The following is a 10083-nucleotide window of genomic DNA, read 5'->3' on the forward strand; positions in this document are numbered from 1 at the left end:
TTTGGAGTCTTACCTGGTGGTCTGACCTAGACTCTTGTCACGGAGGGGCCTGAGCCCTAGTCACCATTCCTTTCTCAGGCCAGGCACCTGTACCACTCCATTTGCACTCATGATTGGCCAGGGGAATGCCAAGATACACCCAGGAGATCACCTGAGTTCTACGCATATTTCTTCTGCTGCACTATGTAGTAATAGCCTCACCCCCTCCTGATGACTAGGGTCAATTACCCCTGCCAAAATGATGACTTTTCTTCTTGCTTGCTGGTCTCTGGACACAAGAAGGCCAAAGTGCCTGAGCAGCAGCTGTAGCTTATAATTCAGTGCACTCCTGCTGGGTCCCCTGGCAAAAATGAGTCCTCTTTGGGATAAGGACCTCAAACCCTGCAAAGCCCAGGGGTGTCAGGACAGGAAACAGAGTCCCCCAGAAGTGGTCACTGACAATGATTTATTCTCCCTACTGGGGACACAAAGCCACCTAAAGCCTTGGGTTTAATGCACATGCAGTTCTCTGGCAGACACATCCTCCCAGAGCAATGTCTCTGAGCTGGCACTTCAGCCTTGCCTTCAGCAAGCGATTCCAATCCCATCAGGCTGGCAGTGTTGGGGTAATATGATCGGTGGAGTCCATGGTCATGGCTCATTTCCACACCTTCTTTTCTGTTAAGTTGGTCCCCGGGTCTGACACAATATTACATGGGTTCTGGTGCGGTTGGTTCTCAGACAGTAGTGCCGGATGAGGCCCTGTAGGTAGGAAAGGAAAGCGCGTACCTGAAAGATGCCCATGTGGGGACAAACTGCTGACCTTTCCTAAATGGAAGGGGCCCGATGTGTCATCAAAGGCCAGCTGGGCTCAGTGAGGAGTGGTGTCATGTCAGGGGCTAGTATCAGTCTCTGTTGCAGACAAACTGGACATTGGAGAGTAGCAGTAGCTAGATCAGTCTTGGTAAGTGTTGGCAGAACATTTAGTCCTGGCTTTGCATGGTTCCAATATGCACAAACTTCAGTTACTATGATTTAGTTAAATAACACCTGTCCCCCAACAGCATGGTTCAAGTTTCAGTTACAACAGTTCATAATTGCATAGCCTTCGCCATTGGCACTCTAGTCCACGAGTCACTGTGTAAACAGAAGATGCACGTCATGATCAGTAACTGATCACATCACTTCTCTCAAAGTCGGTTGATGGCTGGTCACTGCACGTCTTTGTTCAGCTCACACACAGACAGCCAAGCATCTAGTTGCGTTGCCAGCTTCTCTGTGAATAAACCCATGTGACAGTCTGCAATAAAGAATACTCGAAAGAGGAATTGGCCAACAAAGATGAAAGTGCAGCAAAAAATCCATAGAGTGATAACAACCTGGAAGTGAAATTTGAATGGAACAAGTTAGAGAAAAAGCAACTGATTGTGGGAAGTTGGATGCGGCCACCCTTTGGGAGACGCTAGATTAATGGCAGAGGAACTCGGTGAAGGCAAACTTAGTGATGTAACTGAGAAAGTGGTTGTAGCAGAAAGATGAAGATGTTCCAGAGGAGGTGGTCCTGGCAAAAAAACCTCACGCTGAAGCGACTCTTGGAAATTTTTCATGACATTGAAAGCACAAAGGATAAAATGTTGACTTAGTAAGGTGTACAGTTCTCCACGGAGGCATAGAAAAGATGCTCTCCTCATATCAAAACTAACACAAGAAGAAGACGATAAGCACTGTCCAAACTACTCTTGCTAAGTTTACTTACATAGAAATGAACCACTTTAATTTTCAGTGTTTCTAATGTTTTAAGTTAGTGTACTAAACTCATGTTAGTTGCACCATTGTTTTTCATTTCCCCAAACGTTTATAATGGACAGTACAACCATTTTTAATGTTTTGACATAACTTTTTCAAAGTCACAGACCAGTTGTAATTTTTCCCACTGATTATTAAGATTACTTTACCTAGTCCCAGGTTGCGTGGTCATTTTTTTTTAATGGAGATACCAGGTATTGAATCCAGGATCTCGTGTGTGCTACCACTGAGCTATTACTCTCCCCTCTGTATGTCATCCTTTCCATCCTGCACTACCGCACAAGTTGAGAACTGCCTTTGTGTGCCATTGGCAGTATCCGCAGCCTCCATGACTGTCACCATGGTCACTCCATTCATGTGTGCATTGTGCCAGTCTGAGGACAACCAATGGCTTAGGAAGTTCAGAGTCTGAGATGTGAATATTTCTGGGGACATCTACCAAACTGTCTTCATTCCATTTGTTAGTATTAAAGGTTTCTTCTAACCAAGGTCTTGACTTTGACACAGACCTGCCTTAATTTTTTAATGAAGTTAAGTCTTTTGGCTGAACAAGTGCAAAACTTTTTCTGTTCTGCCATTGCAGGGCCAAAGGAGCATCTTTGTATATTTTATGCATCTCCTGGCTTTCACACATGGATTTCATACTGGGCCATCACCACCACTCCCGCCAGCTATTTCTTATCTCTGTAGTGCATCAGTGGCATTTAGCAATAGCCACTCTATCCCATTATCCTTACATCTACCTCTTTTTTCAGTCACAGATACCTGATACATTGCACGGGCTAGTGCATTGACTCCAGTTGGTACACATGCCCAAAACACACACACACCCCTGCTGTGGGAGATTTAACAGTTCAATGGCCATTCTGTTAGAGGCATCTGGATTCTTTTTTAATATAACATTGTATTTTTTATTTTATTTATTTTTTTAAATGGAGGTACTGGGAACAGAACCCAGGACTTCGTGCATGCTAAGCACGCACCCTACCACTGAGCTATTGCCCCCTGCCCTGGCATCTTGATTCTAATTGCCACCAGTGATGGGGTCCTCTGGCCAGCCCAGTGGTGTGTGATCAACTTCCAAACCCTCACTTTATTGCCTGCTTTCTGGGATCAATTCTGCAACCACTGTTGCAAGTTAGAGTCTCTGGGAATTTGGGGTGCAAAATGTTTCTTAGAGATCCACACCTGTAAAAGGATGTGAGAGGAAGCAGGGTTGCCTTGAGGAAGGAATTAACTATTACATCAGCACAGCCAAGCCTTTGGTAACCCAACAAGAAAATCTGGAGCAAGTACTGCTTGTCAGGTTTTCCCTAGTTATACCAAAATAGTTATACCTTTATATCCCCACTTTCCTCGGTCACTGGATTCAGGCTGTCCTGGGAAGGGCATGTACTCGGGTGAAGCAGCTGAGCCCACCTTGAAGGAGCTGACAGCTGTTTGCTTGGCTACCCTCCCCACAGCTGGGCAGCACATCTGTCTACCACGTCATCAGGGTCACATTCCTCACACCCACTCTGCCTCAGATAACAGCATTGACAAAAGTTCATTTCAGTTGCAAACCAACTGGAGAATACCATAAAACTAGGGAACAAGTCTAACAGCAAAAATCTCATCCTGATGCTGAAAAAAAAGTCATTTATTCATACATTTTTTGGAAAAAAGCCACTCTTCTATTACTACCATTACTACAACATGGATATGTGCAAACAAGAAAAGTCATTTATGTTTCTGTCTTTTAAAATCTCCTTAAAAAAATCATGACTGATTTCTGCCGTCCAGTTTCATTGGAAAAGCAAAGTCATCTAGTAAACCCTGTTACTAATATGAAATTAAGCTGTACAGAATTAAACACATCTCACATGACTGTCATGGGTTCCCTCCGAAGAGCTGAATCATACATACAAAAGCAACCCCCACCCGGGAGGAATAACAGAAACATGGAAAATGATAGGAAGTCTTGCTGTTAGAGACCCAGCAGGAAGGGAGCTTGGAAGCTGGCCACGACCTAATTCCTACAGTGTTGAAATAGTGAAGTGCTCTTAGTCAACCAACAGGTGTTTACTTAGCATCTTCAGTGTTGCCTCTAAGGTTGCCCATGGTCCCGAGGGGAAGCTGAGGACCACATGCACTGCGTGACTCTCCCAAGGTCACGTTGCTGACAAGACTGGGGCTAAAGCCCCGGCCTCCTGACTCAATGAAGGTGCTTGTCACTCTCCTCAGGTTGCTTTCTCTTCAGCACTGAGTGATATGCTGGGTATCCACATGGATATAAGACAGCAAGAGCAGAGCTGTGTGATGCTTCCTTTAACGACATCGCTCCATTTCCGAGACCACCCGAGCAGATGCACTCAGTGTGGCTCTCAGGGAGCTTTCCACCGCCATAGCCCACTGATCCGTGTTCCTGAGAGAGCCAGATTTCCCTGGTGCTTATCCTGCCTCCACGACCCCTAAGGGCAGCCCTTAATCAACGGAGGGCAGACACTGTGATTTAAATGTTCCCCTCCCTTTCCTCTGATGGGACAACCCTGAGATGTGACCTACCCTCTCCCCAAAATCACCCCTGCTTCGTGTCACTCCCTTACTTGGTCCTGTTTTCTTTGCCCCACTTTCTAGTTCTTGAGTGATTGTTCCTGGTTACACTCCCTAATGCATCATTTTCCTGTGAATTGTCCTTATCTCAGAATCTGCTTCCAGGGAATACCAACGGAAAACCACCAGCTCTGTAACAGTAATGATGATGATGATGATGATGATGATTACAGCCACCCTTCTTTTGAGCACCAGCTGTATGGAGACAGGCATCAGAGAACCTCAGTTAAAATCCTGAAAACACTGCTGACTCGTTTGAATTCAGACATGTTACTGAGCCTCTCGAATCTCAGCTTCCTCCTGCATAAAACATGGAAAATAACCTTTCTCTCTCAAAGATATGAAGTGCCTTTTTTTTTTTTTTTTCATGCAGGTGTGGGTTGGGGGTTTGACACTCAGAGAAGCAGGTGAGGTCAGTGCTTTGGAATCCAGCGAAGTTGCGACCAAATAACTTGCTGAATTGTCTGTCACTGATGCCTGGAACCACAGAGTGAATGGACTGATTTCCAAACCTGGCTGATGAGTGGGGCAAGAGAAATGGTATTTTTCTGTACCTCTCATGGGACTAAGGCCTTGAGGGGTTTTGTAAGCACTTGTGGACAGACTGGGGAATACAGCCAGGTGAGCTCCCAGAGGGCATGGGAGCTTTGTAGGGGACACAGCAGAACGTAGAGGCTCAGGGGAGGGAGTGGGATAGCCACAAGCTGGAGCATCAGGCCTGACAGGGATGAGGGTGCTGGTCCAGCGAGGTCCTGGGGAGCAGCTGAAGATTCCTGAGGAGGATGGGATGGGAGTAGGAGGGCCTGGGGACATAACTGGCATAGATGAAACTGGATGGGTCACAGCACAGATGAACACCCAAGGTGGAGAAGCTTCCAAAAATGTGTAATCCCTTACTAACTGCCAGGATTATGGTCCAAGACTTATGGCTAAAAAACCAACAATGCATCCTGTTTGTGTAGGAAGAGGCTGCACTGGCCAGTTGTGATGACTGGAATTCCTGTGATGAATCAGGCCGTTTGATTAAGGCAAGATGTCCTAACCTGGACCCATGGCCCAGGGACCTTGAATTCACGAAGTCCATGAACTTGAATGAAGAAAAACTCTCCTCTGAAATTTTAATTATGTATGAAATTTTAATTATGTAAAAAAATTGACAAACCTTGGCCCTAAGAATTTATCACCAATAAAAATCATGAATGTTTTCATATAACATTACAGTTGCTGTGAACATTTCAAAATATCATTTATACTCATAATATTTTGAAATTAAGAAAACTAGACCTGCCTCTCAAACTTGTTTTCTAATGGATTAATAAAGAATATGTATGTTTTACTATTTCTCATTTTAAACCATATTTTGAGAACAGTGTTACAATATAATTGGTTTTCTTTTTTTGTTTGTTTTAAAACCATTATTCTGGGGATGGGGGGAGGGTATAGCTCAGTGGTAGAGTGTGTGCTTAGCATGCATGAAGTCTTGGGTTCAATTCCCAGTACCTTCATTACGAAAAAGTAAAAAAAAGAAAGAGAGAAAAAAGAAAAAAAAACCATTATTCTGAAGAAGGGTCCATGGAAGAAGAAGAAAAAAGAATAAGACATTGAAAATCACAGATAAAAGCTCATATGAGTGAGTGATGGTTACCAGTTTACCTTTAACTCTCATCAAATGAGCTTCATCCCCCAGTGAAGAAAGGGTACCACAGAAAAGGTGAATATTGATGAGGGGAAGAGAGGAGAGAGATCTATATCAGAGGACAGAACTGGGTGTTGGCCCCATAGTAGGGGAGTCTTCAGCACCCGGGAAGGACAAGCTTCCAAAAGAGAAATCCAGAGGATCTGTTACCACAATAAACAAAGAAACAAACAGACAAATAGCCTTCTTTTCACAAAGGGATTTTGGATTGAGGGATGAGTCAGCCAAAACGTGGGTGTTTGTTAAGAATACAGATCCTCAGGCCTTGGGTTAAGCGTTGCCTTGGGTTGAGCATGGAGATCTGCATTTTTAACAAGCACTCCAGATGATTTGGGGATAAAACATAAGTAGGGGATCTTGCCCACATAAAAATGTTGGGATGGAGGAAAATACAGTGTCTCTCTGGGAATAACTTGGCTGTCCTTGCCATGCTAATTTGTACCAGAATTCCCTGAGAAATGGAGATTGCAATTCCTGTGGGTTATAATCCACCTCCAGGTGAGGGGCGGGGGGGGAGGGTGTAGGGGGGTTGTTGACGGGTGGGGTGGGGTGCTCTGTCTCTAGGAACTTTAGGTCCCGCGGCATTTATAAACGTATGATGCCACATATTTCAAAGCACCAGGTCAAGCTTTTCTTGGACTAGATGAATCGTCCGAGTTCTAACTACTCTCCCCACCTCAGTTTTATAAAGAGTGAAATACTTACAGATAGTTATGTAAATCATGACAGCTGCTTATGTAAATCGCACTTATATCCTAACCTCAGTGTAACTGAATGCAGCTTTGGGTTTTGGGGGAAGTTCTGAGGAGTAAATCCACAGTGTGTTTCAAAGAGAGATTTAAATTGCTAATTTCCCAGCATGGGAATGTAAGGATTGTCACAGATTTAGCATGAAAGGCTTGTATTTAACATTCCTCTGTAGTAACCGTCTCATAAATCACATTTTGGTTTGAGAAGCAGCAAGAATGAATTCAGCACGATGGGGAAATTTCATCGTTTTTTCTAAACAGGATGAAAATTTACAAAGAGCTTCTGCCCACCAGAAAAGAGCTTTCTGCCTGCAGTCTCCCACATGATTTTGTACCTCTGGTCACCTCGGAAAGAAGCTCTTTTTTTCCTAATGCTGTCTGTGTTCCGCATTTTGGTGCCCAGAACAAGGAAGTAAAGGGGTACGTAGGACACATACATAACAGAAATGTAAAGATCAAGCATGTCACCAGCCAACATGTGCAACTGGCTGGAACAAAGGCATTTTGCCTAAGGCTCAAAAAGGCGTCCGGGGATGCTGCGAGGAACCAGAATTGCGTCTCCCTTTTCCCAAACCCAATGTTACATCTTAGCCATTTCCTCTGGGCTCATTCACTTTTTAAAAATATTTATGTATGTATGTATGTATTTGTTTATTTATTTATTTATTGTGGAGACACTGGGGATTGAACTGAGGACCTTGTGCATGCTAGGCATGCACCCTACCACTGAGCTATACCCACCCGCCTCATTCTCTTTTGAGTGATCAAGACATGGCATTTTTGACTGGAAGCAAAACCCCCCTGCGACATTTCAACAGCATAATTAGTGGCAATTCAGTCAGTTCTTTACTGGGCATCTTCCACATGTCCAGGGTCTGGGCTCAGCCTCGAACGTCCATTGGTTCATTGACTCCTTTCAGCAACTCCATTAGGCAGGTTGTACCACCCACCTTTTACAAGAGGGGGACGTTACCATGGCTGGCACAGAGTAAACCCTCCTTGAATGGTAGCTCCTGTTTTAAATCATCGTTGTTACTTTTATGAAAAACTTCCATAGGAGATGGTCTGGATGCTTTCAGACTCTTACTTGGGCCTTGGAAAACAGATTCAGTTGTGGCAGACGGAGACAGTGAGGAGGCAAAGAGCCGTCCTACATGAATCCAAGGCTCAGGGAAGGAAACTATAAGGGGTATGTGGGTAATGAGGAGTAAACTAGCTTGTCTGAATTGAAGAGTTTGTAAGAGGCATATTTGAAGCCATGCCTGAAAGGGCAACTTTGGGTCTAATTTTGGAGCCTTGCTAGACCAGGGAGTTTGGACACAAATATAATGGCAGTGGGAACTCACTGAAGGTTTCTGACCAGAGAGGTGGTCTGGGGTATGTAGGAAGGCTTGGGGACAGGGCACCTGGGAGCATGGAAGGGAGTGTGTTTTAGTGATATTGCAGCATTCTCGGTTTAAAGTGATAAAGTCAGAGCCTGAACCAGGGTGGAGGCTGTAAGAACAGAAAGGAAGGGGTATAAGTGAGACAAGTTATGCAAGAGGATTTGTTAGGACTGGGAGCCAGGTGAAAATTATGAGGAAAATGGAGAAAATCCAAGAGGAACTCAAGGTCTTCATCTTGATAGGATTATAGTTTCATTTTCAGAAAAAGAAGATGGTTTTCAGATATAAATTGGTAGCTCTGACTTTGAACACATTGCTTTTGATTGGAGTGAAACATCTAGGTGAAACTGTCCGCTAAGCAGTTGCAAGTGCGGGATGAGTAAATAGCTTCAACTCTAGTTGAATGGAAGAAACAGAGAATGGAGAGTTCATTCTTTGGAAAACCCACCCTTTGTGGGTAGAGGAAGATGGAGAGAGAGGGCAGGTTGGAAATGCAGGAAGAAAAGTGACATAAAAAGCAAGTGTCTGGTAAACCAAGAGAGGAGACAGGTTGAAGCAAGGGGGTGGGAGGTGGTCAAAAAGGGAGAGGACAGTGGTGACCACCAGACATTTGTGGGAGCCACTCACCTTCTCCTGACCTTCTTGCTTCTGGATAGCACATAAGAAGGTTATTGGGGCCTAGGGAAAAGAGGGTAGACCTGTGTAGTAGAGATGGTGGGTCTTGCATTTATATTTTCATTCACATCCCAACACATAAATCTTAATCATGGCCAGTAGCACCATCTTGGAATGCAGGAAGTCTATCATTTTGCTTTTTCATGTCATTGTCAACATCATCGTGAACTGACACTTACTGAGTATCAGGGAGGATGCCTTGGCAGCAAAGGAAACACAGATTCAAACCGGTATTAACAATAAATTAGAAGTCCTGAGACAGAGTGAACATTGCAGTTGGTTGATTAGCAGCTCAACAAAGTAATTAAGGACCCAAGTTTTTTTTTTTTTTTTTTTTTCTTTTCCTGGCTGTCCCCAACGGGAGCTTCTTCCTCAGGGAAGTAACAAGAGGGCTGCAGCAGTTCCAGAGGTCACAACAGAAGTACCTAGAACTATTTGGAGAAAAAGAGAGACTACCTTTTCCTGTCGCTTTCTCCCAAGAGTGAGGAAGAGAGGCCTCACAGCAGGCTTCCCCTCACGCCTCGCTGGCCAGAATTAGGTCACCTGCAGATACGTGATGCAATCCTGGGGAGGGAAATGGCATTGCCTTCAGAAGAATCAGACCCATTTCTCACAATATCCTTTGAAATATTTGGCTATACGGATGGGTCCCTAAACAAAACGACTCTATTTGAAAGGAAGAAGGAGGAAATGGACCTGGGCGGCCACTCTTAAATGGAGGGTATATTATCAGCCCTCCACCTGGAGGGTTATAAGAAATGTTTACTTGGGGGCCCTATCTGAATGGGCCTTTTAATCCAGTTGATGGTAGACACACCAAAAAAATGACTACAGAGTTTTTAGTACAGTGTTGGACATACAATAGGCACCTGAAAATATCTGTTGGATAAATGAATAGGTACTAGCACACCTTAAATGCTCAATGAATAATATAGCCATGCCGTGGAGATTCAGAAGAAGGACTGCTAACAAGTTCTAGAGCAATGATTTATCAAATTTCAGGTGGTTCTACTAAAATGCAGATACCAAGCCCACAACTCTGGAATTCAGGTTCAATGTTTTTCATGGGCTCCAGTTACCTGCATTTTTAACAAGAATCCTAAGGGGTTCCAGCACAAGCTCCACTGGGTTTAGGGAGGGTAACTGGTTGAGGAAGGTAGGTAAATATTTTTTAAGTCATTTAATGAATCATCAAATTAAA

At 44.1% G+C, this 10083-nt stretch overlaps 1 long non-coding RNA gene across 1 annotated transcript; it reads right to left on the minus strand.

Moving 5' to 3' along the window:
• Positions 1 to 428: 428 nt before the first annotated feature.
• Positions 429 to 9441, minus strand: LOC140689259 (uncharacterized). The gene is made up of 3 exons (XR_012064137.1): positions 9339 to 9441; positions 8835 to 8885; positions 429 to 741 (listed from the first exon to the last, which is right to left on the minus strand). It is a non-coding gene; the product is annotated as an uncharacterized lncRNA (long non-coding RNA).
• Positions 9442 to 10083: the final 642 nt, after the last annotated feature.

The sequence above is a fragment of the Vicugna pacos genome, chromosome 25, assembly GCF_048564905.1.
Source record: "Vicugna pacos chromosome 25, VicPac4, whole genome shotgun sequence".
Lineage (NCBI taxonomy): Eukaryota > Metazoa > Chordata > Mammalia > Artiodactyla > Camelidae > Vicugna > Vicugna pacos.